Raw genomic sequence first — 13747 nt, 5'->3', positions numbered from 1 at the left:
GTCCGACAAGTCGAGTTTCGAATCGACTTAATTCCAAGAGAAACACCAGTAGCGAAATCTCCTTATCGGTTGGCTCCATCTGAAATGCAAGAATTGTCTAGCCAACTACAAGAACTTCTTGACAAAGGCTCTATCCGACCAAGTTTTTCACCTTGGGGAGCACTAATCTTGTTTGTCAAGAAGAAGGACGGATCCTTTCGAATGTGTATTGATTATCAGGAGCTAAACAAGCTAACGATCAAGAATCGTTATCCACTTCCGAGAATTGATGATTTATTCGATCAACTGCAAGGATCCAGCTACTACTCAAAGATAGATCTTAGATCAGGATACCATCAACTCAGAGTACAAGAAGACGACATTCCAAAAACAGCATTTAGAACACGTCATGGTCATTATGAGTTCTTAGTTATGTCTTTTGGATTAACCAATGCCCCAACAGTGTTTATGGATCTCATGAATCGTGTTTGCAAACCATACTTGGATAAATTCGTGATCGTATTTATCGATGATATATTGATATATTCACGAACCAAGGAAGAACATGGTCAACACCTGCAAATAATCTTGGAACTACTAAGAAAAGAAAAGTTGTATGCTAAATTCTCCAAATGTGAGTTTTGGATTAGAGAAGTACAATTTTTAGGTCATGTAGTTAGCAACGAAGGGATTCATGTTGACCCATCCAAAGTTGAAGCAATCAGGAATTGGGAAGCACCAAAGACGCCAACAGAGGTGCGTCAATTCCTAGGACTTGCTGGCTATTACCGTAGATTCATAGAGAATTTCTCCAAAATAGCCAAGCCACTTACAACACTAACCCAGAAGAATTCAAAGTTCAACTAGGAAGACAAACAAGAAGCTGCTTTTCAGAAACTGAAGCAAATGTTGTGTAGTGCACCAATCCTATCCCTTCCAGATGGAACAGAAGATTTCGTTGTATACTGCGACGCGTCAAATCAAGGATTGGGATGTGTGTTGATGCAAAGAGGAAAAGTTATCGCCTATGCATCACGACAACTTAAGATGCATGAGAATAATTACACTACCCATGATCTTGAATTGGGAGCTGTAATTTTTGCACTAAAAATTTAGAGACATTACTTATACGGTACTAAGTGTACTATTTTTACCGACCACAAGAGTCTCCAACACATCTTCGACCAAAAAGATCTTAATATGAGACAAAGAATATGGGTTGAATTGTTGAATGATTACGAATATGAGATTCGTTATCATCCCGGAAAGGCAAACGTGGTAGCAGATGCCTTGAGCCGGAAAGAATATATTAAACCCCGACGAGTACGAGCATTAACTATAACTATCCATTCTAACTTTACCGCACAAATTAGAGAAGCTCAGCTTGAGGCTCTAAAGAAGAAAACATTAAGAACGAAGCTTTGCGAGGAATGGAAAAGCAACTTATACGAAAAAATGACGGAATACAATACTTTATGAACCGAGTTTGGACGCCTAGGTTCGGTGGAGTCAGGGACTTGGTCTTAGAAGAAGCCCACAAGTCCAGATACTCCGTGCATCCAGGTTCTGACAAAATGTACTTAGATTTAAAAGTACATTATTGGTGGCCAAACATGAAGGCAGAAATTGCTACTTATGTGAGCAAATGTTTGACTTGTTCTTGAGTAAAGGCAGAACATCAAAAGCCTTCAGGTTTACTTCAACAACCGGAAATACCTGAATGGAAATGGGAGCAGATATCAATGGACTTCATCACTAAGTTACCTAAAACTCCTAATGGGTCCGACACTATTTGGGTGATAGTCGATAGGTTGACTAAGTCCGCCCATTTCTTACCAATTAAGGAGAACGACAAGATGGAGAAGCTGACTAGAGTTTATCTTAAGGAAATTGTCAGATTGCATGGAGTTCCAAATTCTATTATTTCTGACCGAGATAGTAGATTCACTTCACGATTTTGGCAATCTCTACAAAAATCCTTAGGAACACGTCTAGACATGAGTACTGCTTACCATCCACAGACTGATGGTCAGAGTGAGAGAACCATTCAAACTTTAGAAGATATGCTCCGAGCCTGTGTAATAGACTTTGGAAATGCGTGGGATACTCATTTACCGTTAATTGAGTTTTCCTACAACAATAGTCATCACACCAGCATCAAGGCTGCACCATTTGAGGCTCTTTATGGACGAAAATGTCGTTCCCCAGTGTGTTGGGCAGAAGTTGGAGATACGCAGATGGCCAGAGAACGTACAGGCGACACCTTACGTACTGGACCGGAAATAATCCACGAGACAACTGAAAAGATCGTGCAAATTAAGGATCGATTAAAGGCTGCACGTGATCGTCAAAAGAGCTATGCTGACGTAAGACGTAAGCCTTTAGAATTCCAAGTTGGAGATAAAGTAATGTTGAAGGTCTCTCCTTGGAAAGGTGTAATTCGATTCGGGAAACGAGGCAAACTAAACCCACGGTATATAGGACCTTTTGAAATTCTGGCAAGAATTGGTTCCGTCGCATACCAACTTAAGTTGCCTCAAAAGCTAAGTAATGTGCACGATGTTTTTCACGTATCAAATCTCAAAAGATGTCTTTTCGATAACACTCTTGTTATACCTCTCGAAGAGATACAAGTCAATACGAAACTCAACTTTGTAGAAGAACCTGTTGAGATCATGGATCGATAAGTCAAACGATTAAAGCAAAGTCGTATTCCCATAGTGAAAGTTCGATGGAACTCTTTGCGAGGACCTGAATTTACTTGGGAACGTGAAGATTAGATGAAAGAAAAATACCCCCAACTGTTTGACGAAACCCCATCCATAAGATAAATTTCGGGACGAAATTATTCTAAGGGGGGGAGAATGTAACACTAGTCAAAATAGGTCAATAGACAATCACATGTGATTATGCCAATCATGTAATGTGATTATGTTAACCTAGTAATGTGGTAAGAGTGTTATGTAGTTCATGATAAATTCTAATACAAATATGAATCTTCTTTATAATACAACTCAAAGTATACGTCCATACGATCCCAAAAATATAGAGAATGTTTGAATCTGACTTCGCATGAAGAAGTCATGATAAACCGAACACTATAAATCTCTATAATAAGAGGAATTTAGAATAGACTTAGAATTAGCTATTTAAGTCTAAAAGAGAGTTGTAGTACTCGTAAATACCTACGCGTGGATATAAAGAACGTCAAAAACGGAGTTCATATGTGAAAGTTACGACCTTTCGAAGATTCAGCTGTCAGAAACCCTAATCTGACTGAACTCACGAGGTGAACATAAATGTTCACGAGGTGAGGAGTCATAAGGCCAGATTTTGGAGCTAGTAGGCACATGGCAAGTCTACGAAGTGATAAACTAAAAGTTCACGACGTGAGCAAGGATTGATTCACGTCGTGAGGAGTCAAAGGGACACCATCCGAAGCTAGGGACCAAATAGCGGGTCTACGAAGTGAGCAGGATCGAGCTCACGACGTGAGCATGCTTGGTTCACGTCGTTAATGGCCAAAAATCAGCCTATAAATAGCAAATTCGACCTTAACACTTCTCACACCTAAACTCTTCTCTCTATCTCGTTTTTGGAGGCCATTTTGCATCCCGAGCCCCGACGACCTCGTACGCTGACCGTTCTTGCTTAGATAACATAAAATCACGCTACTAGGGTGAGTTTCACGGCCCCACTTTCTAATATTTCGGGGGAAAACGCATGCTAGATATTATATATATGTTATTATTATGTCTATATGATAGTATATAGTTATAAGAGCCGGGGTATAGTTGTTCTAAATATAATATTTTGAATATATACAACTATTATCAACTTATCAGTATGTTAATTTACTAATGTAGATCTTGAGTTATACTTAAGATTCTATATATATGATGTGTGCGATATAGTTCCGAAGTTATATTCGGAAGATTTATATGTTAAGTTATAAAGTATGTTGCTATTAATAGTTTTATGTCAAGATAAAACTGGATATGTTATACGTTGTTATTGTTAGTTTTATGTTAAGATAAAACTTGGTATTGTTATTGATAGTTTTATGTCAAGATAAAACTAGGAACGTTATATGTTGTTATTATTGGTTTTAGGTCAAGATAAAACCTGATTTTTCTTCAAGATATAGCTGTTATACTGCCTAAATATTATGAAGTTAGGAGTAATGTTTAAAAGCATAGTCTAGTAACTTAGGGTTTTAGACATAAAGATGCTTTTGTTGTTAGAGCTATAGGAAGCCGTCAAAGTCTACATGAGTAATTGTATTCATCAACTAAGATTGGGGATCTTAGTGGAAATCCTCTGAACTGTAACCGTTAATCCCGTGTGAGCGAGGAAGTCGTGTATAATTAGTATACGGGTTGACCACCCCAATTGTGACTGTTAGCTACAGTCAACCAAAAGCAAGTGATGAACTATCCTTTTATTTGTTATTGTTCCGGCGTCGATGAAGCGTACAGTGTTGTTTCTCATGGTAAATCATGAGTGTGTTTGTTTCTCATGGTAAATCATGAGTGTGTTCTATCAGAGGTATTATGTCATAGCAGCGGTTACAGGCTCATGGTAGCAAATTGTTAGAAACATTATACTTTGTCGTATACAAGTATTAATGTTAAGTATAAGTTTCCCCTACTTATACCTTAGGATTAAGGAATGTTTAGGTATAACACTTAATTGATAAGTAAACTATTATACCTAATATACATACTAAATGTTGGATAGTCAAAATGATACTTTCAAAAACTATACTTTTGAATGTGGAAAATGTATTATTTTATGGAGTCAAAACCTGTGGACTCACCAACTTTATGTTGACGTATTTTAAAATGCATGTGTTTTTGAGGAACTTGAAAAGTTGGTATGTATTTGAACAGAAGAAGTTTTACTATTACCTTTCTGTTCATTAAGAAGTATGCCATAGTCGGATATTATGTAATAGGTTCTAGAAAAACAGTTATATAACTTTCAGTTATCAATAAAGGTATGTATTTTCTTTAGTACTGTTCAATGTATGTTATATAACTATGATACGAAGAATAACGTTACACTACCCGGTGTTTCCGCCGATGGCTGGGGGTGTGACATGATGATGTAACAACGCGATATTTTTAAGTCAATGTAACATTCAAAAAGTCAAATGTAATGAACTATTTGGAATCAACGAAATTGGCGTCAAAAATGAAGTGTTCTAAAATCTTAATTGGGATGCATAAAGCATTAGATATCGTGCCAAGGTTTCCAAAAACATAAAGAACACTCAAATCCGAGTTATAACGAAGGAGTTATGACCAATCAAAAATCCACGACACACCTGGTAAACACTGCTAAACGTAAAAAGTGAAACTTCAATAAAATGCTTTTTAGCCTTAGGTATCTAAACGAAAGTCATAGATTACGTTAAACCATGAGCATACATAAAAAGAACGCCCAAATCTAACTTCGTATGAGGAAGTTATGATTTTTCTAGGTTTCGGAACAACGGTAGACAGCTAAAAACTCGAAATAAAGATCGAGCGATTTTTAGCTGAAGCAACCTAAACAAGAGTTCAAGGTCTCTACAATAGTAGTACAATGGTAAAAAGACAGACGAAAACGGACGTCGGATAAATAAGTTATGGATTTTTAACGGAATTATCGTGTCCCGGCCTATTAAATAAAATATAATTAAAAATAAAGTCAAAATTAGCCAACGAAGTCTAAATGAAAGTTGTAGAGTATTTTCTCACTCTCGCGTGCATATAAAGAACGTAAAAATCAGAGTTCGTATGCGAAAGTTACGGATTTTACAAGTTCGAAGTGCACAAACCGAGACGATTTACGCCCAGCGTACCCTCGTACGCCCAGCGTACTCGGATGCTAGGCTCCGGATCGTCCACGTCGCCCCTCTACGCCTCTATGCCCGTCCCGTCCGAAGTCCGGCAGTCGATGATGTGGTAAGCAGTGACGCACGAGTACGCCCCGCGTAACCTCGTACGCCCAGCGTACCGAGGGTCTTCAGCCCCTATAAAAGATATGCGAGGGTTCCGGGCATTTGTGCTCATTTTCTCTCCTTTTCTTGCGTTTTTACTTCGTTTTGCGTGCAAGAAATATCCCGAAGCCCCGGTCTTCACACCCAAGTTCCGAAGGAAGGATTTACACCCCCGAGATTCCCGATAACCCCGAGAAATCCGCTTTCTCCTGTCAAAGTTCTGCTCGGTTTTCGTCTCACTTTCTTCAATCTATCAGGTGAGTTCATACCCCTACTTTTTACGTCTTTTCATATTTTAGGGGGGGAGGAATACAAGTGCAATACGGGAAAAACTTATCATTTTATACGGATTCAAATACACCATCTACATTTTATAAATGTTAGAATAACTTTTATATCAACGTTATACTTTACATGCAAAGTTAATATTACATCGAGTTTTTATCACCAAACGGAACACACTTTCGGAAAAACTATAATGGGTATAGTTTGCGGGTTATTCATTACATCTTTACGTAAACATTGTGAAAATGAAATACTTTCATCTACATGAGTTATAGACTTTCTTTTCGTAAATCTATTAATACTAAGTGTTGTGAGACATTCAACTTCAACGTACTCACAAGTACGCATTTCAAGTCCTGTATTATAAACCATAATCTCTTGGAGGGAGAGCGTGATACTTGTGTATAGATCTATACGGGATTGACAATCCCGCACCTAAACTGCTAGCTACAGTTAGACCGGCAGGTCTGGGGTAACAAACGTCATAATACTACAACGCCTGAAGAACGTTGTTACAGGCAGTCTGGGTCAATAGCATGGTTATAAGACTCACACGGAAGTATTAAAATAAGTTTGATTTACGAGACTTTTGAATGCATTCAGTAAATACATGATTTGATTTTAAATACACGTTCACCATTTGAGCACGAGAGATACCATTGCAATAACAGTCTTTGGAACTTTTTCAGACTACATGTAGAAAATATTGGATTTTCTGGAAAATACATTCAGTTATTTTTACTAAAGGACATACAAATTTTCAGTACAAAACTCTTGTGAACTCACCAACTTAATTGTTGACACTTTTTCAAAACTACTTGTATTTCTCAGGGAATCAGTAATACATGTAACCATCAGCTTTTGGAGAAGGAACGCTAAGGCGTCTATTATCAAAACATTTTAAATCATCATATTTGTAATATTCTTTTGAAACATGTATTACACGCAACAATGTAAGTTTTTATTATATTTATGATGGTTGTGTTTACTTTCTTTACAATATTCAACTGTTATGATACTACATGAAGTCATCCGCCCCCGAATGTTTCCGCCATTCTGGTTTGGGGTGTGACAACAGAGAGAATGATTATAATCCATGTCTCAGTCCATATGATATCTAGAATGGAAGAATATATGATCACTTTCTAATGGACGCGTTATTGATTTGTTCAGAGTTCGACAGCGGCTTTTAAGAGCTATGATTGCTAGTCGGGTTATGAAGTCATACAATAATAGTTATTAGACTTATCCAAGTGGGAGACTATTGGATTAGTGTCTAAGTCCATAACTATAATTGGTACATACTTGACCCGACCCGGCATGGTCCATTTGGGTTGCATGGCATCGGGACATTTGGATAGACCTTTTGTAAGAAGAGGATATTTGTGACATATTAATATATTATAAGTTCTAATATATTAATATGAAATCATATTATTTAATTAGTATTGATCAAGAATTAATTTGGAATTAATTTAGTGATCAAAAGAGACTAATTAAATATATGGGGATTGATTGTGTAAATCATTCATTCTTATATATGTGGGCTTATGATCCATGATTCCTTATGTTGGGTTTAACCCATGTGGTGAACCTTGGATACTCCATGGAGGTTAAAACCCATGGAGCATAAGGAATGGGTAAAGTCATGGGTTACATGGTGTAACCCTAATGTGCACACTATATAAAGACCCCATTGGTTGGTGAAATCGGCACTAGTGCATACACAAGAGGGCAAGCCGATTTCTAGAGTCAAGTATCTCTTCTCATGGTTATTCCAAGTTGTTTTGATGTTGTGTGAACCATTTGAGGTGTCACGCTTGGGGCTCTAGGCTCTTGAGCTCCATGGAATCAAGCTACAACAAAGAGGCATGTAATTCTACTAGATTTTATATTACATGTACTTTATCTTATGCTAGTTAGAACAATACCTTGGAAAATTGATATTTGCATGTATAATAGATAAAACATAGATCCAAGGTATTTAGGGTTGCATGTACACCATAGGAGTGTTAGAATGCTCATAACCCAACAATAGCTCCAAAACGTTGATCTGACTTCCTTGAGCTGGATTATCACGTAAAGTTGCTAACTTTACGTTCATGCATGGCTAAATGAGGCTCTTAAGCTTAAAAAGGACTTAATAAGTGACTTAAAGCATGAATGTGACCAAAAATCCCATAAAGCTTGCACCTTTATGCTTAAGGAGTCCATAACACGCTCATATCTAAAAGAACAAGCCCTTAAAACGTATTAACTCTTCAATCAACCCAAAAAGGGACCAAAAGCATAAAAAAACAAGCTATAAGGAGATCTAAACATCTACAAGCCAAGGTATGAACTTGATACCTCAAAAAGATTGCAACAAGTGTGATGATTCTGGATCTTTGACCTTCCTTCCAAGAAAATCACCTTCAATATTCAAAGCTTCCTTCACAATGAGTAAAACAACCACTAAAATCCTCTCAAAGGCTCAAGAACACCACCAAGAAGGCTTAAGGGGCGATTTAGGGTTTTAGAAGGTTTGGGGTGGTAAAGAGGCCAACCCTAGGGACTTAAGATGTTTATATAGGGTGCAACACCCTAAATTAGGGTTACATTATGTCTCACGTACGCCCCACGTACATAAATTTACGCCCCATGTACATGTCCGGATTCCCGATCCCACCTCGCATCAGTACGCTAAGCGTACCATATGGTACTCCCCACGTACTCTCTTCTCAGCTTGTACGCTAAGCGTACCATGTGGTACGCCCTGCGTACTACCCATGGACCAAAATGCAACTTTTAAAAATAACAAAGGAAACAATGAAACATACCAAGATTCATGTGTTATATTTATTTAGCAATGCAAAGGCATAAAGTCAGAGACTTTATGGATTAGGACGTCCTTTAAGGGCTAGATCTGAGGTTGGAGTAATTGTCTTAATGATTAAGACATTAAAAGTTAAGTTTTAAGACAAAGCCGAGTACACCGAGCGTAATCTTGGCTATGCCCAGCATAGCCAGTTGTGAGCTCGATCCCTTCCTGCCTTGTGCTCTTCGCCCATCGTAGAGCTGAGTACGCCGCGTGTAATGATCAGAGTGCTGACCTTTGACTTTTGTTGACTTTTTGACCATTTGTACCTTAAGTAGATTTGTGAGGGATTTTGAAGGGGGAAAATGGTCTTTTTCCCTAAATGTGGATTATACTTGTCTTGGGACTAGTGGATTATGGAAAATTACCTTAATTGTTAATTAGGGTTAATTGGTGTAATTATTAGGCGAAGTGTAGTTCCGATAGATCGGGTGTAAATTCTATCAGTCATCCGTGCAAGGTGAGTCTCCTCACTATTCTTACCTGCGTGTTAGAATATACTTATATATGTGATGACCAGCTGGGTCTTTGTGCTATTACTATGATATGTGTTGTTACGTGTGTTGAGACTTGGGTAGTCTCCAGGGTTGCTGATAACCCATAGGGCATGCTGTTTGCCCACTGAGACTTTAGGTAGTCTCCAAGGTTGCTGATAACCCGTATATGATTATTTTGTGTTGTGTTGTTTGTGGTATTTTGAGGAAATCACTAAGCTTCATGCTTACACTTGTTGGTTAAATGTGTTTTAGGTACTTTTGAGGAGGATCGCGGGAACGCGAAGGCTTGATTGTACACATTCGCATGCAGTTTATGATTCTGGATATTTTGGGACACTCTGATATTTTGATGATGATTTGTATTTGAAATTTGTGATTTTATTGAGATGGTTTTTATGAACAATGTTTTTATATGAATTTATAAATGAAAATTTTGTTTTGGAAATTTCGATGTTACATAAAGGCTACTTCAAACGACTCACAGACGCTACCTTGGACGTCCCAGGGCACGATGAACGCCTAATCGCAGGGGCCTTCACATGGGGCCTAGTAAGAGTCCCCAATGAACGATATAGGGCATCTCCACACCACTAGATCTCATCTTAGGTTTTCCTAGGGCAACTCCACACCACTCTCCGCCATCAGCTGCAGAAGGAACTACCATTAACTTCCTCTAAATAGCTCACGAATACAATTACATATTACTAAAACCAGGTAATTCTTCGAATTAGTGGTCTCACACTACAACGGTTGGACTCACACAAGGGTTGCGCAATAGAGTTAAAACCTAATATGTAACTTATCATATTCAGTTACTAGTTTGCTGAATCTAGTTATCATATTCAGTTACTAGTTTGCTGAAGCTAGTTAGAACTCTTAGTAAGCACAAAGCAAGAAACATTCAGGAATCAAGTAATCAGAACCAAGCATCACCTAATCAGGTCGTCCTATCACTAACTGATCAGTACTAGCATGCAAGTCTACAAGCTCATATAATAGGCATTTAAAGGCATCTCTCCTAGCATTCTATCATGCAAAAATTGAGCAGATCCTTAGCCCTAACTAGTATGCGATCCATGGATTCACATATCAAATCATATCAGATAACATGTACGGGTAATTTGGCCAGGGCTCCATCACCCTTAGATCGTTCATTGATAAACTCTAGCCTCCCCTTGCTTGTTTTTAGCCTTGTAATCGTTTTGTGAGATTATCTTCTTCATTTGGTGGTTGAAGCTTAAATAACAAGGTGTTTGTAAAGTGCATAGAAAAAGGTTTCAAGTATAAATCCAACAAGTTTGCTTCATTTTTTAACCATTGTGAGTATAAAGATTCAAGCTTTCCCTTTAGTTCTTTGGTTTTGGTCTCATGTCATATTATGCACGTTTGGTCCCTTTTTGGTGGAAATATTGGATTTGAGATTACTCCAACACCTTTTAAGCTCCTAAGATTGTTCTATGGACCTTTTGGACTTGGAAAATTTGTATCGTGTGTATATCCTCTAAGCTATACAAGGTGTGTTGGCATTTTAGGTTATTTGGTTGTGTAAAGTTAAGATCTTGTTTTATTGGAGTGTCTTAATGGATAAAGTTGGAAACTTTATCCATTACTACATTGTTAAGGACCTGATCTAGAAGTTTGGAGAATTAACATAAAGGATTAAGTCATTTTACCTTATGAAATTGGTCTGTACGCGAAACGTTCTTCTTTGGTGTGACGTACTTTCTAGGGTTTTCTGAGGTGCATCTGTTTTAGCCTGAGATTCCGAGTGTTTTGTCGCCAAGTGGGTGTGGGGCACCTGTTTGACCAGATGTTGACTTTTTAACCATTGACTTGGATCGTTGGTAATCAATTTCTTAACTAGTTTGACTTTTGGTCGAATTATGGGCGTTGAGCTATAGAATAAGGTTTAGTCTCTGTTTGGTTAGGCGGTTCGTGTAGCTAAGTCATTGGATTTCAGGTAGTGGATTTTAAGTTTATTTGCACTAATAGTTTTAAATTTATAAAACCTATCAGATCTTAACCAGTTTAAAACACAAATAGGCAGTGTACCTAATCATGAAATAATATATTTGAGGTAAGAAAGAGTGTCAAACACTAGGAGAACGGGTATGATTCTAATGAGAAACTACCGCTACTAATTAAATTAAGAAAATACTATAATTGGGGGGGGGGGGGGGTTCTGATTTTACAAGTTCAAAAACTTAAATCATCAACTAAAACAATTAAATTAACTACGGTTACTTTAACTAGAGCAAGAAAACATAAACGATTTCAATCAAGATTAAAGAGAACTTTAGTTTAGCTTCGAATCACTTCTTCCTTATGGTTTATTTCTTCAATTCAATGGATTATTTAGTTGGTTACCGAACTCTAATGTACTAGTTATCTTGTTCCGATTTCCTAGCGTTTAAAAATTTATGAATGACTATTACAATGGTCATATAACAAGTGAACATCTAATTGATTTTATGTATTAGGACTATGAATGATAATATCTAACAATTTTAAATCTATGATCAAGACAATCAATCAAGCACATAGCATGGATATCGAATGCTATCTAACATAATCAAAGTTACTAATTAATATAACCTAACCCTAGGATTTGTTTAATCTCTAGATCTAACCATTTAATAATCATAAATAGTTAAATATCAATTTAATGCATTTGGAGTGATCATCTAACTACACATAACTTGTAGATAAGTGATAAAAATCGGAACTTTAATATGATAGGTAATCGATATATCAAACACAAGTAAAAACCAAAATAAATATTCCAAATTAAATCGAAGTCAACACATAGTATCAAGTATCATCTATGCTAAACGAAAGTCTAGGGTTTTTAGCCCATAGCTAAATAAAAAACATGAATAAACATCAAATAAACTAGATTAGACATGTTGAAATCAAGCAAACTGAATGATTAATCGTTTCTCATATTTGGATCTCTTCGAATCTTGTTCTCCAATCAATCTCTGGCCTCCTTAGGGTTTCTAGGGGGTTTTTAGTCATCTTAGTCGCAGATAATCGCAGCTCTCCTTAAAATTTTGATCTAAATATGTATTTATAATGTTAGCAAAATTATGTCCCCACGTCGTGGTAGAGGTCTCACCATGTCGTGTCGATGATTCCATCACGTAGCCTCCAAGTTACCATGCAATGCATCCGGGAATCTTCCATGTCCTGACACATCACCATGTCGTGGCAATGGTATGACAACAATGTGGCAAACACTTTTTGCATTCATTTCTGCATCCCTCTGAATACATCCTCGTAAACGCTCCCCACTCATTTTGTATAAGATTCATTTCTACATCCCTCCGAATACATCCACAGTAAATTTTCTTGACGTTATGGTATTTTGTTAAGTTTACAAGCATACATATGATAAAGTAACCTAGAAGGAAAAATTACAACTTGACTACTAAGCCTTTGGCTTTTAACAATTTGTCTTATTTCTTTACTTTCTTCAAGATATTCATACTTTTCAAGCTTTTATTCACTCAACAACTTTTGACAATTTTTTTTCTTTTCTACTTTTTCTTTTTTTTTCCAACTTTTTTCACTTTTTTTTTTTGCTTTTTTCATAACTCACTTTTTTCTCTTAACTAAAAACCTAAAAGAAAAACATATGCTTAAGCTTGGAAACTTAACATCAACCTTTATTAGTTAAATGTATTAGTCTAAAGTGCAATGGCTACATAAATTTTCCTAGATATATTACAGTACACGATGCAAAATATATTAAGTCCCTCAAACTATACAAGTGCGCATTTTTGTCTCATGATTTCATTAGAATTAGGAAGCCACAAACGTATTACTAACATATTGGTTCAACTAAAATTTAGAATTCCCATCAAATTATCCCACATAACACTAGCAAACTTAGTCCCAATGCAATAATATAAAAACAAAAATTTTAAATTTTCTAGATTTTTCTAATTTAAACCATTTTTCAATTCTTATTTTTTTAATTTTTTTTAAATCTAGCATGATTGATAGCCTTTTTCGACCCCTACCCCACACTTATTTCATACAATGCCGTCATTGTATGCATAAAACAATTAAAGCACAACAAAAGCTAAAAGGGAGAAAAACGAACAGACTCTCATGAGGTAGTAGTGGCGAGATCAAATG

The sequence above is a fragment of the Lactuca virosa genome, chromosome 9 (genome assembly GCF_052849685.1).
Source record: "Lactuca virosa cultivar CGN04683 chromosome 9, Lactuca_virosa_CGN04683_v6, whole genome shotgun sequence".
Classification (NCBI taxonomy): domain Eukaryota; kingdom Viridiplantae; phylum Streptophyta; class Magnoliopsida; order Asterales; family Asteraceae; genus Lactuca; species Lactuca virosa.
This window is presented reverse-complemented; position numbering follows the sequence as displayed.